This window comes from Patiria miniata, unplaced genomic scaffold, assembly GCF_015706575.1.
Source record: "Patiria miniata isolate m_02_andy unplaced genomic scaffold, ASM1570657v1 HiC_scaffold_25, whole genome shotgun sequence".
NCBI classification, from domain to species: domain Eukaryota; kingdom Metazoa; phylum Echinodermata; class Asteroidea; order Valvatida; family Asterinidae; genus Patiria; species Patiria miniata.
In genome coordinates, this window is record NW_024037064.1 from 3,939,447 (window position 1) to 3,957,647 (window position 18,201).

The 18,201-nt window shown below is 39.7% G+C and overlaps 1 long non-coding RNA gene across 1 annotated transcript; it reads left to right on the plus strand.

Moving 5' to 3' along the window:
* The first annotated feature begins 1,929 nt into the window (after positions 1 to 1,929).
* On the plus strand, positions 1,930 to 17,985 carry LOC119733163. The gene is made up of 3 exons (XR_005271678.1): positions 1,930 to 1,945; positions 6,955 to 7,140; positions 17,941 to 17,985. It is a non-coding gene; the product is annotated as an uncharacterized LOC119733163 (long non-coding RNA).
* Positions 17,986 to 18,201: the final 216 nt, after the last annotated feature.

The window sequence follows — 18,201 nt, forward strand, 5'->3', positions numbered from 1 at the left end:
GAAATCTTTGAGGTTAGATGATTGTTGTGTTATGCCTCCATTCCTCCCTCAGTGATGGACGAATCTCCCGCCTCTGAATTCTACAGCTGGGTCACCACTTGGGTTTTGTATAATCAGGCATGCAGGCTTCATAATGAAGATAGCAAAAGAAATTCCTAAAAAAATATATCAACCTAATCACAAATTTACTTCATGCAATTAAACAAATGATTACACAGCTAAATCGCTGATGGATCCAGAAGCATTTATTGTTGGGGGATTAAGAAAGTGGTAACCGACAGGCCAGTTGTTGCCAATTCCTTATGTGGAGGGGCGGGGCTAGATTTCATTTTATGGGAGGGGTGCAGTGTTTCCTTTCTTTTCTTTCTTTGTATTATAAAGTGGCAACGGGGATGAATAGACTACAATTTCGCATTAAAACAGTCGTCTTCACTTGTTCCCTGGTGGATTTATCTTAAAAGGCATTTCTGGTGGCCCCCACTTCGGTCTGCAAGAAGACAGCTTCTTTGATTAATTCAAGACAACTTCAAATAAGTTGAAGTTGTCTTGAATTCATCATTGTTTTATTACTTTGTTTTGTTGTGGACCTGTTGTGTTTTGCTGTTGTGGGCTTAGCGACACCAAGGTGACTCTTACATTTGAAAGCAAACAGCATTTTAAAATATTTTTCTGGAGCCTAATAAACCCAAATTGAACTTATAAACTATTTATATACTTAATTGTTTTGCTACTCTTTCTGATATTTTAAAGAATTATTTAAGACAACAGGCGCGATTTCAATTTAATGTCGAATTTCAATTCTGTAACATGTATTATTTTTTTGAGTTATCGTAACCACATGATCGTCGGATTGGACCAGCGCCTCTATAAAGTCATTCTCGTTTCAGTTGTTCTGATTATTTTTTCAAATTTGGACATTTATTACGGCCCTAATTATTCAAGCAATTTTACAGTAGATCTTAAATGTTAAAACTCTTTTAAACATTTTTGTCCCGGTGTTGACAAAAATAATATTCACGGAGAGAACAAAAATTTGTTGTCTAAATGTTCTGTGTGTTTGTTCTATTTGTCATGACCAATCTGCTGGCTGAAATTGAATTCAATGCATCAACGTTACGGTCCCTATGGTCGTTTCTGTACAATGGCAAGGACAAAATCCCAGTGGTTGTGAAGCGCGGACTCCTTTGAAATAAAATTTTAGTCGGCAAAATTATAAGTGTAAATGTCCTTTATATTAATTCGGATTGGTTTTTGGCACTGACACCACTCTACTGCTCTAAGTGTATTAAATATAGTGTCTGATGTTTCCTGTTGAGATGTAATGCCCTTGTGACACAAGTCGATTAAAATTTGAGGGAAGCTGTCTATGGTTAAAATAAATAGTGTGTTCATGAGAAACCGTCTAACAATACAAATAATATGACCGAAACAATAGCGTTGAATATATATGCGAAAAATACCATCCAACTCAGTTTTCATGGAACATATAAGCAACACAATCCTCTTGAATTTAAAAACTAAGAAATTACCCGTTTTACTTTATTGAAAGTCGTTTGTTTCACTTCTAAAAAGTAAGGGCATACGCCTTACCCCATATATTTGCACATTTCTTTGTCAACTAAACATTTCTGTTGAAAAAGGGTGCGCCTGACAAAATAACAAAATAGTAGTCTCTCGCACGAAGACAAATTCATTTTAATTATGTGCCAAACGGTTTACTTTAATTTTCTTTCACCCCCCCCCCCCCCCCCCCCCCCCCCCCCGAGAGAAGGGCGCCTTCGGAACGTAAGATTTCTACGTCCAACTAGAGAGGGCGCTTGTCAACTTGGTCGATTAGTAAACAAAAGTTGCGGAAAGTTGAAACTCCTGAAGTTCAGCAAGAAAGGGAACGTTTGGGGAAAGAACGTTGCAACCTGACGCCACTTCAAGTATCATCTCAATAAAGGTCAGTCATTGCAAAAATGTTAAAAAGACATGAATCTGGGACTGACAATCATTTCCAATTTGGTTAGAAAATACTTTGAAAATCTTCTTGACTTTCCATAGACTTAAAATTGTACACATTGCAAACGCTGAATAGGCCTACTGCATTCTTGGCGATCGTGTAGTGTAGGTTTACCACTCGCATCACAGCTTTGGTACTGGAACCGCAACCAATAGTGCATGAAACAGTCATCGGGTGTTACGCTTCCGCGTGACGTAACGCGCCAACAGCCAGCGCAGCCGGCAAAACGAGTAGTTGACAGCGATCGCTCTCTGTGCCTGTTAATCGACCGCCATTCATTGTACACAATTTTTTTTGTGCACAAACCAATAGCGGTCCTGGCCAATCCAGCAAGGTTGTCAAGTTAGCGGTTATTCCTCCTGTTTTCACTGCAATTGTAGGCTGAATCTTCATCGTGGATCGTTTTTTACTTCAAGGACCTGTGTAATGGTTATTCCAGGCAAGTTTGGGGTGAGTTGCAGTTGCAATTAGTGTGTAACGGGGACAAAATTGAACATTTTCCAAATTTTTTTTGCAAATACTACAAGTTTTGAGAAAAATGCGCTCCAGCCCTAGATGGCAACCCAATGATAAAACTCAGGGCTGGGTAACTCCAGCTAGTTTGGGCGACATTTTCAATGAACAGGTATGGACTCATAGATAGAGGACAGGGTTTTGATTTTTTGAGGCCAATAATGAGGGAAATTTGGAGGTAAAATGATGATGACAGCGCGGCGCGACGTCAACACGCGACCTGAAAATAAAGATGGCGATCACCGCTCGATGAACCGTGAGCGGGCACGCACGACATGCTGAATCGCAAGCAAGGGCGGATCCGGGGGGGGGCAAAGGGGGCCAAAGGGGGCCATGCCCCCCCCCCCCCCCAAAACGAAACCAATTATTTTTTTTCCTCAAAAAAAACATTGGTTAAAGTGGTCAGAAATTGCCTTAGATCGCACCACAGAGCATATAGAATCCAAAAAATTTTCGGGACCCTTAAGCGGGCCCCGAACCCCACGCCATTTTTTTTTGGACCAACATTTTTGGGAGACCAAAATTTTTTTGGGCCCCCCAAAAAAATTGTGTTCTGGATCCGCCCTTGATCGCAAGGCACAAACCGCGCAGGAAAATCGTAATTTCTAACCAAAGAATCTGTTCAAAATTGCAAAACGGGTGTCATTAGAATTGAGGAAAGTCTGCTTTTGATTGTAAAGGTGATTTTTGAACAATAAAAAAAAATTTGACTCTAATTTGATCAAAACAAAACAGGGGCCCTGCACTTCGTGATCGCCGCATTCTTTCTGCTCGATATGCCCGAATAACTTGGTGCCCAACTCATCGCCTTTTTATATTTTGTACTACTAGTCTCGGTAATCGTTATCTGTAGGACCCAAGGTTAAAGAACTCACCAAAACAGCTGACTTAATGACACTCAAAAGTGACATACATGTAGGGGCCTACACTAGGGTGATCGGCATTTTTGGGTTTTTTTTGTCCAAACACAGTCGTTTTCCTAGCTGGAGTTACCCAGCCCTAAATTTTATCATTGGGTTGTCATTTAGGGCTGGAGGAAGTTTTTCACTTGGACTGCAGCATTGGCAGGTCCAAAAAAATTTCGAAAATGTGCAATTTTGTTCCCCTAAACACACTTACATTGTATTTCAACTGGGTCTTACCCACTTCACAGGTCTTTGAAGAAAAAAATGATCCACGATGAAGATTCAGCCTACAAAAGTACAATTGCAGTTGCAGTGAAAAAAGGATGCATAGGCCTAACCGACAGCCGTGCGGTCATGATGATGCCCGGTGCTAGATTTGTGCACCAACAAACTGCAAAGCGCTGTCGATTACCATGCACACACAGCAAACCACCAGTCACACTTGCCAACTGCAAGTCAGTGGCCGTGTCTCACACGCACACAGCCCTGTTTGACCTCAGTTTCTTGTCTCGAGGTCGTGCATGCGTGGCCCAAAAGCGTACGCGAGGTTTTACAAGATTTATGCGAGACTAAAGAAAACACAAAAAGTGCCTGGATACATGTACTGTTTGGCCAAGATGGCTTAATATGTGAAAAGTTCAAATCGTGTGCTTTATTTTGATACCAAAAATAACTGCTTTTGCCAAGTATAAAGTGTTGTCAGGGCCTGTCGAACAAAATCATATTTTTTATCAACAAACATGACAAAAGCGAGGGCCGATAGTTTTTAGGTGTACATTGGATTCTTAAAAACGGCCAAAGATTCATAGATAGAGGAAGGTATACGCTTCATTTTCATGTGAAACACGTGCAGGAGACTTCTAATGTTTGGTCCAAATCGCTGGTTAAAAAAAATGAAGACCGTTGCGAGATTTCATGATTTGCAATCACATGTACGCGTGTAAACGAAAGTAAGTACGCTGACGTACGTTGGCTTGAAAAATTGCGAATAGCACGTGCGAACGTGCAATGAATGACTTATGAATATTAAGCAGACCATACTCAAACTCGACCATTCAGTGGGCATATGGGGTCACAATGTCACACCGTGTTTGGGTTCCTCGCTCTATGCTTTACAATGGCGACGATATTTCGCATTGTAACAAAATAGAAGTTGTTGGAAACATTAGGTGTACATCAAATTCTTAAAATATTGACGACATCACGTTTTCACGAGATTTTTTGTAGATGAAGGTTCATTCTTTCCTTTGACAACTTTGGGAGACTTTCGTCGTTGTTGAAAAAACCCAAAATTTCATGACCTAATTTTTAGTTGATTTGTCCGTGAAATAACATCGGCAAAATGCATCGAAATCCTTTTTTTGAGAAAAAAAATACCTTGATGGATGTATGAAGTAGGTCTTTAACTACCGAAAACAACTTTGTTTGTTTGGATGGGTTGTGGTTTGCCATGAAAATCACGAATTTTCGGAAGCCTTTTTTATGGCCATCTTTCGCTGGCCTCGCGTTGCTGTCAGTTGTGTGGACGAAAAAAATAGAGCAGCTACGCTTGACACAGCAACTGACTGGGCGCGGCGCGGCATGGCGCTGAAGCGCGCACCGGATGCCTGTTTGATGCACCACAGCTGCACTAACTATGAGTCTTCACTTGCATCACGGCAGAGGTAGAACGGCAGCCGAAGTTGGCCGACAAACAGTCGTCGGGTGCGCGCTTCAGCGTGCAGTTGGCAAGTGTGGCAAGTGCAGTTGGCAAATTTGACTGGTGGTTAAAGTATTTTAAGAATTTTTGCACTCCTTAAATTGTGTTTCTTCATCAGATTTGGTACTTTTCAGGTCATGGCCCAGTATGGAACTCTTTCCTAAAAGATATGAATCTGGGACAGAGAATCGCGTTTCCAATGTGGTTAGAAAATACTTTGAAAATCTTCTTGACTTTCCATTGACTTTGAACACAAATGCTGAATGCTGCATTCTTTCCGTCTGACATGCCAGAGTAACTTGGTGCCCAACTTCGCCTTTTTATTTTTAGTACATGTACTAGGCCTAGTACATGTAGTAGGCCTAGTCTCGGTAATCGTTATCTTTAGGAACTCGTTCCTATATAAGGTTAAAGGCAGAAAGGACTCTTCAAAACAGCTGACTAAATGACACTCAATACGTACATCACTTTTTCTTTCAATCATTCAAGGGAGGATACCTTCTTGAATATTTTGTTTATTATATTGTGGAAAGTGGGCATGTCTTCGATTTATGAGGGAAATTATGGGGTAAAAGAGTCATTTGAAAAGATGACGACGACAACCAGAAAACAGGCTCGAATTTATGGCGACAGTGAAAACTTGATGCAATGAAGGCTCGATGCTGATCATGCTGATTGGCTTATCAAAAAATTAACATTTTTTGAAAAATTTGTTATCAGCCAATCAGCATCAGGCTTTCATTCTGTCTGGCTTGCGTCTCTGATTGCAAAAAAAAAGATAGAAAAGTCACATTTTCTTTGAAAGTGCGTTTCAAAATTACAACAAACATGAGTTAATCTGAAGACAAAAGACTGGCCCGCAAAAGTTGTTTTGGTACTGAACAGTCATGCAAAAGTCAGTTTTGAACGGAACGGAACCGGTAAAAAAATAGAGGTGTTCTGAAGATAACGATTACCCAAGTCTCAGTACACAGTGTAAGCCCCATCGGAGTACATGTACCACTGCGTGTGTGCACATCACATGACAACAATGGTCTGTGGATAAACAAAGCAGAAAGACTTCCATACCCCACCTGGACATCACTTGCCGCCCTGTGCACAAACCCTATTATGAGACTGGTCAGAAAAGTTCCAAGTGTTTTCTCAGTAAATACTACAATATTTTCCCTGCAAAATTTGGCTTTTTAGGACATGTTATCGGAAAAATTAGTGATGTCCATACATGTATATTTATGGAATTCTTTCCTTAAATTGCACAAAAGTTGGAGCATACACATGATCAATACAAAACGTCCCATTAAACATTCAACAATTTGAATTAAATATCTACTTCAAAACAAGAACACTTTCTTTGATTTCGTTGGTACCCTGCTATGATTTCGCATGCATGTGGCAAACTGTTCATCCACAGACCCTTATCGCTGTCATGTGATGTGATGTGCGCACATGCAGTTGTACGAAGGACATTTACTATTAAGTCAGGGAGCCAGACGATGCTGTAACGATAGCAATTGCCACAACAGTAGCCTCTGCATTATTTTTAACATTTGGACATAATCTGGCGATAGTACTTACATGGCGTTTCAAACAATTAACAACCCAACCATTTTCCAACAGAAACATCAGATTTCACCCTCAAAACGGCCGCAGAATTACTACATACGCCACCTGAGATACAATTACAGATTTATGATTTTAAGATCAAGATATTAAACGATACTTACAGTCTGGATGAAAGTGAAATACCGTTTATGAATATCGGCGAGGGCTCCATTGCGAATATCTTGCGGACATCATTTTCCAATTTTTCCTCCTTTCTTTTCCAATTTCAGTAAACTATGGCGACAGGCGTCCAACATGACCTGATGAAGCAGGCACAGTGCTTTTGGTCAATGCTGGATGAGCTTGCAGAGACCGATGAAGATGCATACAGGAAGTTCATGGCCACAAACCTCCAAAGAGGACAGCAAGAATTGACACCGGCCAAGCCATGGATGTGCGTCAAGACCCGTATCATGGTAGGTTCACTTAGGCCGAAAATATGTGTGTGTTTACGCTAACATCCTAACAATTATCCAGGTGGGTAGGTAGGACAATTATTTTGTTTTTAACTTTCTTTATGTTTGTCTGTCAGTCGAAATGCTATTACTCTGGTTATTAATTAACCTGTTAAATTGTTTAATTTAACCATCAACACACTACAATACTCACATAGGGGCAATTCCGTAAAATCCAACGGACCAATCGGACCACATGATGTACATGTACAATGTCGTTAAGGTGGTGGTACGTTTGTTTGGTCTGTAATTGTTTTCTACTCATTAGATGTCACATTATTAGTGATCTATCACATTCACTTTTCTAACAGCAGCTCATTAAAGTGTCTGACATTTATGCCCAAATTTACGGAATCGCCGACAGCGAAGACCTTTTTTCATTTTCAAAATGTACTTTCGTTTCAAAGATTCACATTCAGCAAATGGTCAGTGAGGGATGCCAAACACAAGCAAGTGAAGATGACGTCATTACACAGCGCCCTCTTGTGTCACGTCAAAAAAAGTTAATTTTGGTAAACCCTCCTATGCAAACATACATTTTGTGCCAAGTAGTCCTTTCAGTCCAAATCAATCAAGTGGCTGTTTTCAACAGTTAAGAATTCCCAGCCTACACAGGCGCGGATCCAGAGGGGGGTTTGGGGGGTCAAAAAAAAAACCCCAGCTCTGTCAAACATTTTTTTTTCAATAGAAATTCATGAAAAAAAAATGCGAACCCCCCCCCCCCCCCCTGCTCCGACACCCACATTTTGTTTGCTAGTGATAATGTCCATGGGCGTCGCCAGGATTTTTTCTAGAGGGGGCAAATTTTTTTTTTTGCCCAAAAATGCTTGTATTTCTCAACACATTCTCGATTTATCAGTTTTAGAGGGGGGCAGGGACATTTTGCCCCCCCCCCCCCAACTCATTAAATTTACACCACTTTGTCTTCGCGCCTCTTTTTCTTTTTCTTTTTTTTCTTTTCTTTTTCTTCCTTTTTTTTTTTTTTTTTTTTTGCTTTTCCAGGGGGGGGGGGCAAGTGCCCCCCCTTGCCCCCCCCTCGCGACGCCCATGATAATGTCCGCTTGCAAAAAAAACATAAAGAGCCAGCTTGGTTATTTTTGAAGTTGCAGTCAAAGTTAGGGACCATTCAGAATTTTCAATGTTTTAAAATTTCGATCTTTTTTCCAAATTATTTTGACCCACCCACCCACCCCTAATTTCGATTTATAAAAAACTGAACATGTACATCATGTAGATTGTAGGCCTACATGCACTTGCATGTACAGTGTAGGCATACATATACTTGAACATGTACATGTATACCCATGTACATGTACATGTGTACCCATGTACATGCGTGTCTAGTTCAGTGACGGCGTGAAGTTGTCGGTCTTCCTCTTTTGCAGTGGTGGCCTTCAGTTTTCTTGCGTTTTGCCAGCTGATATGCTGTTGGGAAAGACAGGTTGCAGTCTTGAAAGCCACAAAGATGACCGTACGCGTGGTTTTGTCATTTTCTGGATTAGCCCCATAAATGTGGCCAATTTACTGGACTACCTCCGTAAATAAAGGTTACACTGCCACCACTGTACAAAAACATGTCGAACTTTGTCAAATTTTGATTTTCACATTTAGGCTTAGTTTGTAGTTTATTTTTGCTTTAGAAGCATACTTACCCTCTTTTTAGGCTAATCAGAAAGTGCTGCCTTTTCAGGTGTCTATTTTTCGTGAAATTTCCAGATTCGTTTGCACACGTTTGCGTATCAAAATTTCAACATGAAATTTTACGAAAAAATAGACATCTGAAAAAGGCAGCACTTTCTAATTAGCCTATAAAGGGGGTGAGTATGCTTCTAAAGCAAAAATAAACTACAAACTAAGCCTAAATGTGAAAATCAAAATTTGACAGAGTTCGACATGTTTTTGTATATGGTGGCATTGTGGCCTTTATTTACGGAGGCAGTCCAGTAAATTGGCCACATTTATGGGGCTATTTCTGGATGAGGTGGATGACATGTGGCATTCGAGGTTGTGCCTGTCACGTGAGGTAGCTGAGAAAAACATTCCCTCGTCCCCCCGCCCAGTTTGCAGGGCGGGGGTACGAGCGAAAGAAAAACATCAGGTTTGGGCAGTCATCACATCACAGGCTGCGGTCCTCGTAGTCTTGGAGTCCAGTGGTTGAATAGTCCAGTTTTTTTATAGCGATTGGTAATTGACCCCCGCGGCGTGTTATAGAGCCGATCTAGTACACCTGGTACCCTGCTGCCTCTGCACAGCCTAACCGCTAGAAACGCCCGGCATCCAAGTCGGAAAGATTTTCATATAAGAAGTTCACTAATTTTCCTCTGTATTAACTAACAAGCCCCCAGATAGCAATTTCATGTCATCAAAGTCAATTTGAGCAGTGAGAAAACACTTAGAATTTTTCAGTCCAATCTCATGGGGTTTGTACACAGGGTGTTGAGTGAACTTCGTATATATGGAAATCTTTCCTCCAACTCTACTGAAAAACCACCTCCCTCTCATGCCACAGTGGGTCTATACATACATGTACATGTACAGTACACACAGGGGACCAAGTTGGAAAAGAAACACGCATCGCGATATCGGAATGCTTGCGCGTTGTTCAGGCAAGTCAAAAGATCTATCTTTCTTTGTTTTTTTTAATCTTTTTTCCATGGAAACTGAATTTTGATTTTCAATTATTTAGCTTGACCCACCCACCCACAATTTGGGAAAAAGATCGAAATTTTAAAACATTGAAAATTCTGAATGGCCCCTTAGGGTGTCATTTGTTTTGGGACACCCTGTACAACACAGTTTCCAAAAGTCTATAGTTTGGTAATCCCCACAAAATGTGAACGAATTTACATATTGGGTGTGTGCTGTACGCTGTCAGCCAATCACTCATTAAAGACAAACAGATTGAGTTTGTCTAATAAAGACTTTGTCACTGAGGTGAGTACATGTACTCCAACAGAAATGAAAAGCACCAGCAATAGTCCCATATCACCATTATTCCTTTCACCTGGTGTGCTAATCCGTAAGCAGCGGGGCAGCACCAAATATGGGATTGTGTGGGGCAGCTTTTTCATTGGGTATTGTTGGCAGAATTTGCATCAAGGTCTGTGAGAGTCAATGGTGGATGACCTGAGAATACAAACCCAATAAACGGGGCAGTGACGTTGGAACGAGGAATGCTGAACTTGAATAGATTCTAAGCTCTCTGGCTCGCTGTAGGTAAACTATTAGGGAATACCCCCGGTACCAATTTGTACAATCAACAATATAGTCTGGGTATTCAGTTTATTTCTCATAAACTGAGTGTACAATTGTACGTGCTCTATGGGGAAGCTTAGATTGTCAGAATAATCTAGGGGTCAGCCTAATTTAAATATCTACGTGTGCACCAATAGGGTGGTATGTTCAGTGTGACCGAGAGTGGTGCAGGAGAAATAGGCCAATCAAACTACAGGGTGGCACAGCACAAACGCATGGCAATTGCTTAATTCTTCTGAGTAACTACCCAGCATGACGTCATCGGGACTATAAATAGGGGCTGGGCAGAAGTGGTTTTATCATTTGCGCGCCTTCGCCTTTGAGAGTAACTTGGATTCTGTTCTTGTCGATTCTGTACTGCACCTTTTTAGTACTGCAATCTTAGATTTGGTTTCTGGAAGAGTTTAGCATTGATTGTTTGTGAGGCCAGCCACAGTTGTGTGTGTAGTGCTGTATACAGGGGAGGAGTTTCTGTAGGTGAGTAGCCATTCTTTCTTTTTGTGTGTGGAATCATTTAGTGACAATTCATGTTGCTAGTAGGACTGCTGTTTGCAGAGTCAGAAATGGGGTACAACTTTGAAGTGCAGTTTTACAATTTATCGATCAGCTAATGGACGAGGATTTGGTTCGCAAGTTGATTTGACACTTCAGATGACATCATGTAGCTAGTCGTATGCTGGTGTCCTACGTGTAGTCACCATGACAAATTGGCAAAGGGTTTCAGGTTTAAAGTGTGATCGTGTTTGGTACGGCAACTTGTAACAACAAATGCTAAAACTTTTGTTGTCACATGGGGTTGAACTCCTGTCAGCAGTATTATAGTGTAGTCCACCGAGTTGAGTCCAAGCAGATGGAGTCCAATCGAGTCCAGTCTCTTTTCCAGAAGTCAAGCTATTAAAGTCCAAGTTTCATGATTGAGTCCAAGCTAAATCCAAGCCTAGGCATGAAAACACATTCAGACCACATCACTTACCATGAGCAGTGTTTAAGGGACAACATACAGAGAACAGTTCGTGTAATTATAACATCCTGCTGCATATTGCTTCATAATCTGCAGTGAATATCGTGTGATGATGGTTCTATAAGTTTATTTGAGATGCCTACTGAGCTTGTCTACAATTATGTGAAAATGTGAAGTTAAATGCAGTCATTTAACAATTAGCAAATACATGTACTGTGATGTGGGAATTTTTTATTGTAATGGATTTTCTACTTGTACCGTAAGTTATAATTTAACGAAAAAAGTATACATGTTCTATTTTAAAGCCAGAATCCATCATCCAAAAAGTAACTGGTGAAAAACATACTGATTGAAAGATAGTAAGGGGACTAAACTCCTTGTGAAATTATTCTTTCTGGCAAGCTGTCATTTTAAAGAAATCACCAAAAGAAGGCCTTTTCAACGTCTTAAGAAGCACCGTTGGAAATTTCTGTTAACGAGTAGTTCGTTTATTCAGCGAAGCGCGTGCAAGCGTTGACACAATGCACACGCGCATGGTTGCTATAATTCGTCGGATCGGTGCGCAACATCGCGTAGCTGCAATCGGCTCAGTGAGAACTGTTTCGGACGCTGAATTCAGGCCCGATTCAAAACATGATTTAGCAACTTTTGATTCGAAATCGAGATCATAGAATGTTGTTTTTCTTGAAATATACAGCTGAAGCTGAGCTGAAACTTCATCAGGTCAGTTGTTCAGCACCCTTCTTTAGATTTTGAGCACTTTTGTTGCTTCAAATGAACAGAATGCGCAAATTACAAATGATGGACTATATCTTTAACCATGTGCAAATTAATTCATGCGATGTACATGTACATGTAGGCTGCTGATACTGTGAGTCAATCACTCATTACCAAAGAAAAACATGTTGAGTTTGCCCACGGACCATTGTGGTCCATGGTTTGCCTAATACAGTATTTTTCACAACAGGTGAGTGCTCCAAAGGAAATGAAAAGCACAGGCAATAGTTCCATATCGCCATACACTCAACCAGAAAAGAAATCCCCCAATACTTTTTGTCTCACTCTAAAACTACTGCGCATCTTTTGCTCAAATAATGACAAGTACAGAAATTCCTTAGCAATCCAGCCATACTCTTTATTTGGTACAAAATATAGTGATAATGTGTACAAAATTATGCAATTTTGTATACAAGCAAGTTGAGTGTGAACATTTCGTCTCTAATGCAATCTTCCAACAATAAATTTCATAAAAATAATGTCCAGTTTTGTTGGTTATATTTTTACCCTTTCCTTTACTGAACCTCAAAGAACATGCAAAGTAAAGAAAATGGTGAATTTTTTTTTAAGAAATCAATTTTAAGAATTTTTTGTTGGAAGAGATGAAAGAGCGTTAGAAACAAAATGTTCACACTCAACTTGCAGGTGTACAAAAGTACAAATTTGTTTGGTATCATTTGTCATAAGTTGTATAAATGTGTACACATTATCACTGTTTTGGAGCCAAATTAAGAGTATGGCTGGATTGCTAAGGACTTTCTGTACTGATTAGTCGTTATTTGAGCGAGAGGTGCCTAGTAGTTCTTGAGTTAAAGACAAACAAGTATGGGGGGGGGGGACTTTCTTTTTTGGTTGAGTGTGTACAAGTTTTACCTGCAGGGTGTGGCACATGTACGTGTATATTATCCATAAGACATACATGTACATAGCGGGGCACCGCGCCAAATATGGGATTGTTTGTGGCAGCTTTTTCATTGGGGATTGTTGATAGAATTTGCATCAAGGTCTGTGAGAGTCAATGGTGGATGACCTGAGAATACAAACCCAATAAATTAAATGGGGTAGTGACGTTGGATCGAGGAATGCTGAACTTGAATAGATTCTAAGCTCTCTGGCTCGCTGTAGGTAAACTATTGGTGAATGTACCATTGTACAATCAACAATGAAGTCTGGGTACAATTTATTTCTCATAAACCGATTTTACGCACTCTATGGCTATTAAATACAAGTGTGTGTTTTTTTGGCTGTTGTCGAGTAACATGTACAGGCTAGGCCACCATGAGTCGAGGCCAAGCAGAATGAGTCCAATTTGAGTCTGGTCTTTTTCCAGAAATCCAGCTACATTGTATTCTAGTCAAACATGTCAAAGTTAAATGATTGATTCTAAATTTAAGCTATTTAAATCCAAGTCTACATGTACATGTAGGAATGAAATCTTATTCAGACCACATCATGAACTATGAGCAGTGTTCAAGGGACAACATACAGAGAACAGTTCATGTAATTATGACATCCTGCTGCATAGTTTCTTGATAATCTGCAGTGAAATCGTATGATGATGGTTCTATATAAATTTACTTTAAGTTTATTTGAGATGCCTACTGAGCTCGTCACAATTATGTTAAAAAGTGAAGTTAAATTAGAACCATTGTTGAGTATACTGCGATGTGGGAATATTTTATCCTAATGGATTTTCTACTTGTAAGTTATAGTTTAATAAAAAAAAGTACATGTGTTTTCTAATTTAACTGTGTGCAAATTATAAAAGGCGATGTACATGTAGGCTGCTAATGCTGTGAGCCAATTTACTAAAGAAAAGCATGTTGAGTGTGCCCACGGACCATTGTGGTCCATGGTTTGCCTAATACAGTATTTTTCACTGAGGTGAGTTCTCCAAATGAAATGAAAAGCACCTGCAATGCATGTAGTTCCATATCGCCATTGTATCTTTACCTGCAGGGTGTGGTAATTATTATCCGTAAGGCATAAGTAGCGGGGCAGCACCAAATATGGGATTGTTGGTGGCAGCTTTTTCATTTGGTATTGTTGACAGAATTTGCATCAAGGTCTGTGAGAGTCCATGGTGGATGACCTGAGAATACAAACCCAATAAACAGGGTAGTGACGTTGGATCGAGGAATGCTGAAGTTGAATAGATTCTAAGCTCTCTGGCTCGCTGTAGGTAAACTATTGGTGAATATACCATTGTACTATCAACAATATAGTCTGGGTATTCAGTTTATTTCTCATGAACCAATTTTACGCGATCTATGGCTAATACAGACCTGTGTGGTTTTTTGTACTGTTATGAGTAACATGTACAGGCCAATTAAGGTACCGGTACTATATTTTGGAGGAGTGGTAATTTCTCTTGGACACAATAAACAAGTTTTGTTTCATCAGATAGGCCTACCAGTAAGGGCTACATGTATGAACGTGCATGTACCGTAGGCCTGCATGTCAGGGCCCTAAAAGAATAGCAGTTCAAACAGCTGAAAAGGCTACCCTGCTGAAATATACTTCAAAAGATGTTGCTTTATTCCGTAATTAGGACTTGTTGATAACAAAAAGGTTTCAGACAAAACAAATGTTTTACAACTTTCAAATTGTACAATGTAGTTTAATTGTACTGCATGTTGCTCCTCTGTTATGAAGTTTAAGAGGGAATTTAGACTTTTCAGAACGTTTTGGAACTGGACGCAAAAAGCTTAAAAGTAAAACTTTATATTTGGAGGGGGTGCAAGAGTCCCATACATTTCAACATAGAGCTCTGCAAAGGAATCTTCAAATATCAAAGAAGCTGTAAATATTTTATCTGTATAACATTTTTACTGAATAATTACAAGAATAAGAAGAAGCAAATTTGGACTGATTAAGTTGGTTGAAATTGTTCTATCGGTAGTTCCAGAGGGTCAGCCCAGTATCATTTTGATAGCTGACTGACAGGCAGGTTCAACAGTACACCTGGTGCTTCTCAGCAAATTCTATCTTGGTTTACTGTTTATCTTTGTAATAAAATTCGTACCTGGCATTAGGAAATATTGGTAGTCTCCCATTTAATTTGAATAGGTACCTTTGTATGGAAATGCAATAATTAAATGGAGTATAACAATAGGTTATGGATGTATTAAGCAAAAGAAGGCCTTTCCAACGTCTTAAGAAGCACCGTTGGAAATTTCCATTAACTTGTAGTTTGTTTATTCAGCGAAGCGCGTGCAAGCGTTGACACAATGCACATGCGTGCGCAGTTGCTATAATTCGTTGCTATAATTCGTTGCTATAATTCGGTGCGCGAAATTGCGTAGCTGCAATCCGCTCAGTGAGAACTGTTTCGGATGCTGAATTCAGGCCCGATTCAAAACATGATTTACATGTAGCAACTTTTGATTCAAAATCGAGATCGTAGAATGTTGTTTTTCTTGAAATATACAGCTGAAGCTGAGCTGAAACTTCATCAGGTCAGTTGTTCAGCACCCTTCTATAGATTTTGAGCACTTTTGTTGCTTCAAATGAACAGAATGCGCAAATTACAAATGATGGACTATATCTTTAACCGTGTGCAAATTAATTCATGAGATGTACGTGTACATGTGCAATGTAGGCTGCTAATGCTGTGAGCCAATCACTCATTACCAAAGAAAAACTTGTTTGAGTTTGCCCACGGACCATTGTGGTCCATGGTTTGCCTTTTAATACAGTATTTTTCGCTTAATAGGTGAGTGCTCCAAACGAAATGAAAAGCACAGGCAATAGTTCCATATCGCCATTACACTCATACACTCAACCAGAAAAGAAATCCCCCCAATACTTTTTGTCTCACTCTAAAACTACTGCGCATCTTTTGCTCAAATAATGACAAGTACAGAAATTCCTTAGCAATCCAGCCATACTCTTTATTTGGCACAAAATAGCGATAGGCCTAATTAATGTCCGTACACAGAGTTGAGTGTGAACATTTCGTCTCTAACGCAATCTTCCAACATAAATTTCATAAAAATAATTTCAAGTTTTGTTGTTTATGTTTTTACCCTTTCCTTTACTGAACCTCAAAGAACATGCAAAGTACATTTATGCAATAAAGGAAATGGTGAAAAAATGTTAAGAAATCAATTTTAAGAATTTTTTGTTGGAAGAGATGAAAGTGCATTAGAAACAAAATGTTCACACTCAACTTGCAGCTGTACAAAAGTGCAAATTTGTTTCGGTATCATTTGTCATAAGTTGTATAAATGTGTACACACTATCACTGTTTTAGGGCCAAATTAAGAGTATGGCTGGATTGCTAAGGACTTTCTGTACTGATTAGTCGTTATTTTAGCGAGAGGTGCCTAGTAGTTCTTGAGTTGAAGACAAACAGTTTTGAGGGGGGGACTTTCTTTTATAATTGAGTTTACAAGTTTTACCTGCAGGGTGTGGGACATGTATGTACATGTATGTTATCCGTAAGGCATACATGAAAGCAGCGGGGCAGCACCAAATATGGGATTGTTTGTGGCAGCTTTTTCATTGGGTATTGTTGACAGAATTTGCATCAAGGTCTGTGAGAGTCAATGGTGGATGACCTGAGAATACAAACCAAATAAATGGGGTAGTGATGTTGGAATGAGGAATGCTGAACTTGAATAATTTCTAAGCTCTCTGGCTCGCTGTAGGTAAACTATTGGTGAATATACCATTGTACTGTCAACAATATAGTCTCGGTATTCAGTTTATTTCTCATAAACTGATTGTACATGCTGTATCACTAATGTAGAGAAGGTGTTTTTGCTGAATTGAGTTGAGTAACATGTATACAGGCCAAGGTACTTTTTTTGGAGGAGTGGTAATTTCTCTTTGACACAATAAACAAGTTTTGTCTTCACAGATACCAGTAAGGACTAACATGCATGTCAGGACCCTTAAGAACAGTTCAAATTACTGAAAAGGATACCCTGCTGAAATGAAAGCAGTATACTTCAAAAGATGTTACTCTATTCTGTAATTAGGACTTGTTTGATAAAAAAAAAAAGGTTTTACACAAAACGGGATGTTTGACAACTTTCAAATTATAGTTTGTGTTGCATGTTGCCCCGTTGCTCAAAAGGCAGTGAAGCAGTTCCAATTTTCGTGGTATACCGACCCACAGGGGGTCTGACAATTGCCCAGTTCTACTTTAATATCTCTCCGAGCATGACGTCAGTTTCACATATAGATAGGGGCTGGGCGGAAGAGGTTCTTTCATTTGATAGTAACCATGGTAACAGTGGATCCGCTCTTATCGATTCTGAACTGTACATTTTCAGTATTGCAATAGATTTCAGGCATGCAACTTTTTTTTGGAGCAGCTGATTTCCTCTCTTTTTTTATTCTCATGTCATTATGCCTCTCAAAATTCAAAAACAAATTTTGGAATTTCCTTTTTTGTGTGGTGAATTTACAGTTGCATGCCTGAGATTTAGATTGTGGAAGAGATAAAAGCATAAATCCTACAACACTTGAGGGTGGGGAGGCGGGTGTGCATGTGGTTGTCCAAAGTTTGATGTGTTGGCATGGTGAATTCCCTTCCAGACAGTTTCTTGTGTTAAATGTACCATCAGTAAATAATGAGTATGGACATTCAGACTCTGATACGGAGCATGAGGGTTAACTAGGAGAGGGAAAACATGGGCAGGGATGCCCCTCCCTCAACACTGCTGTTTTAGAGGTTTTTAGCACAATGCAGGTTGTAAAAATAGTGTTTAAGTTCCTTCCTACACAAAGTTAACTGTTATGTCTTTATATCCAAACAGTAATGGACGTGTGAACTCCTTCACTGCCACAGTCGGCTACCGAAGTAATGCCTTTCATGGGTTAAAGGTGAGTGAATTAATAGACCTACATGACGTCACGCTTTGTTTACATGTACGTGCTTTCCTATGGGAGCTTGCATGGTGGCTCTCGTGCCCACCTGGCTCCCATAAGAAAGCACACATGTAAACAAAGCATGACGTCAATAGGTCTATTAATGACTGCAATATTATTTTTTCTGCTGATCAGGAATGTACAGCTTT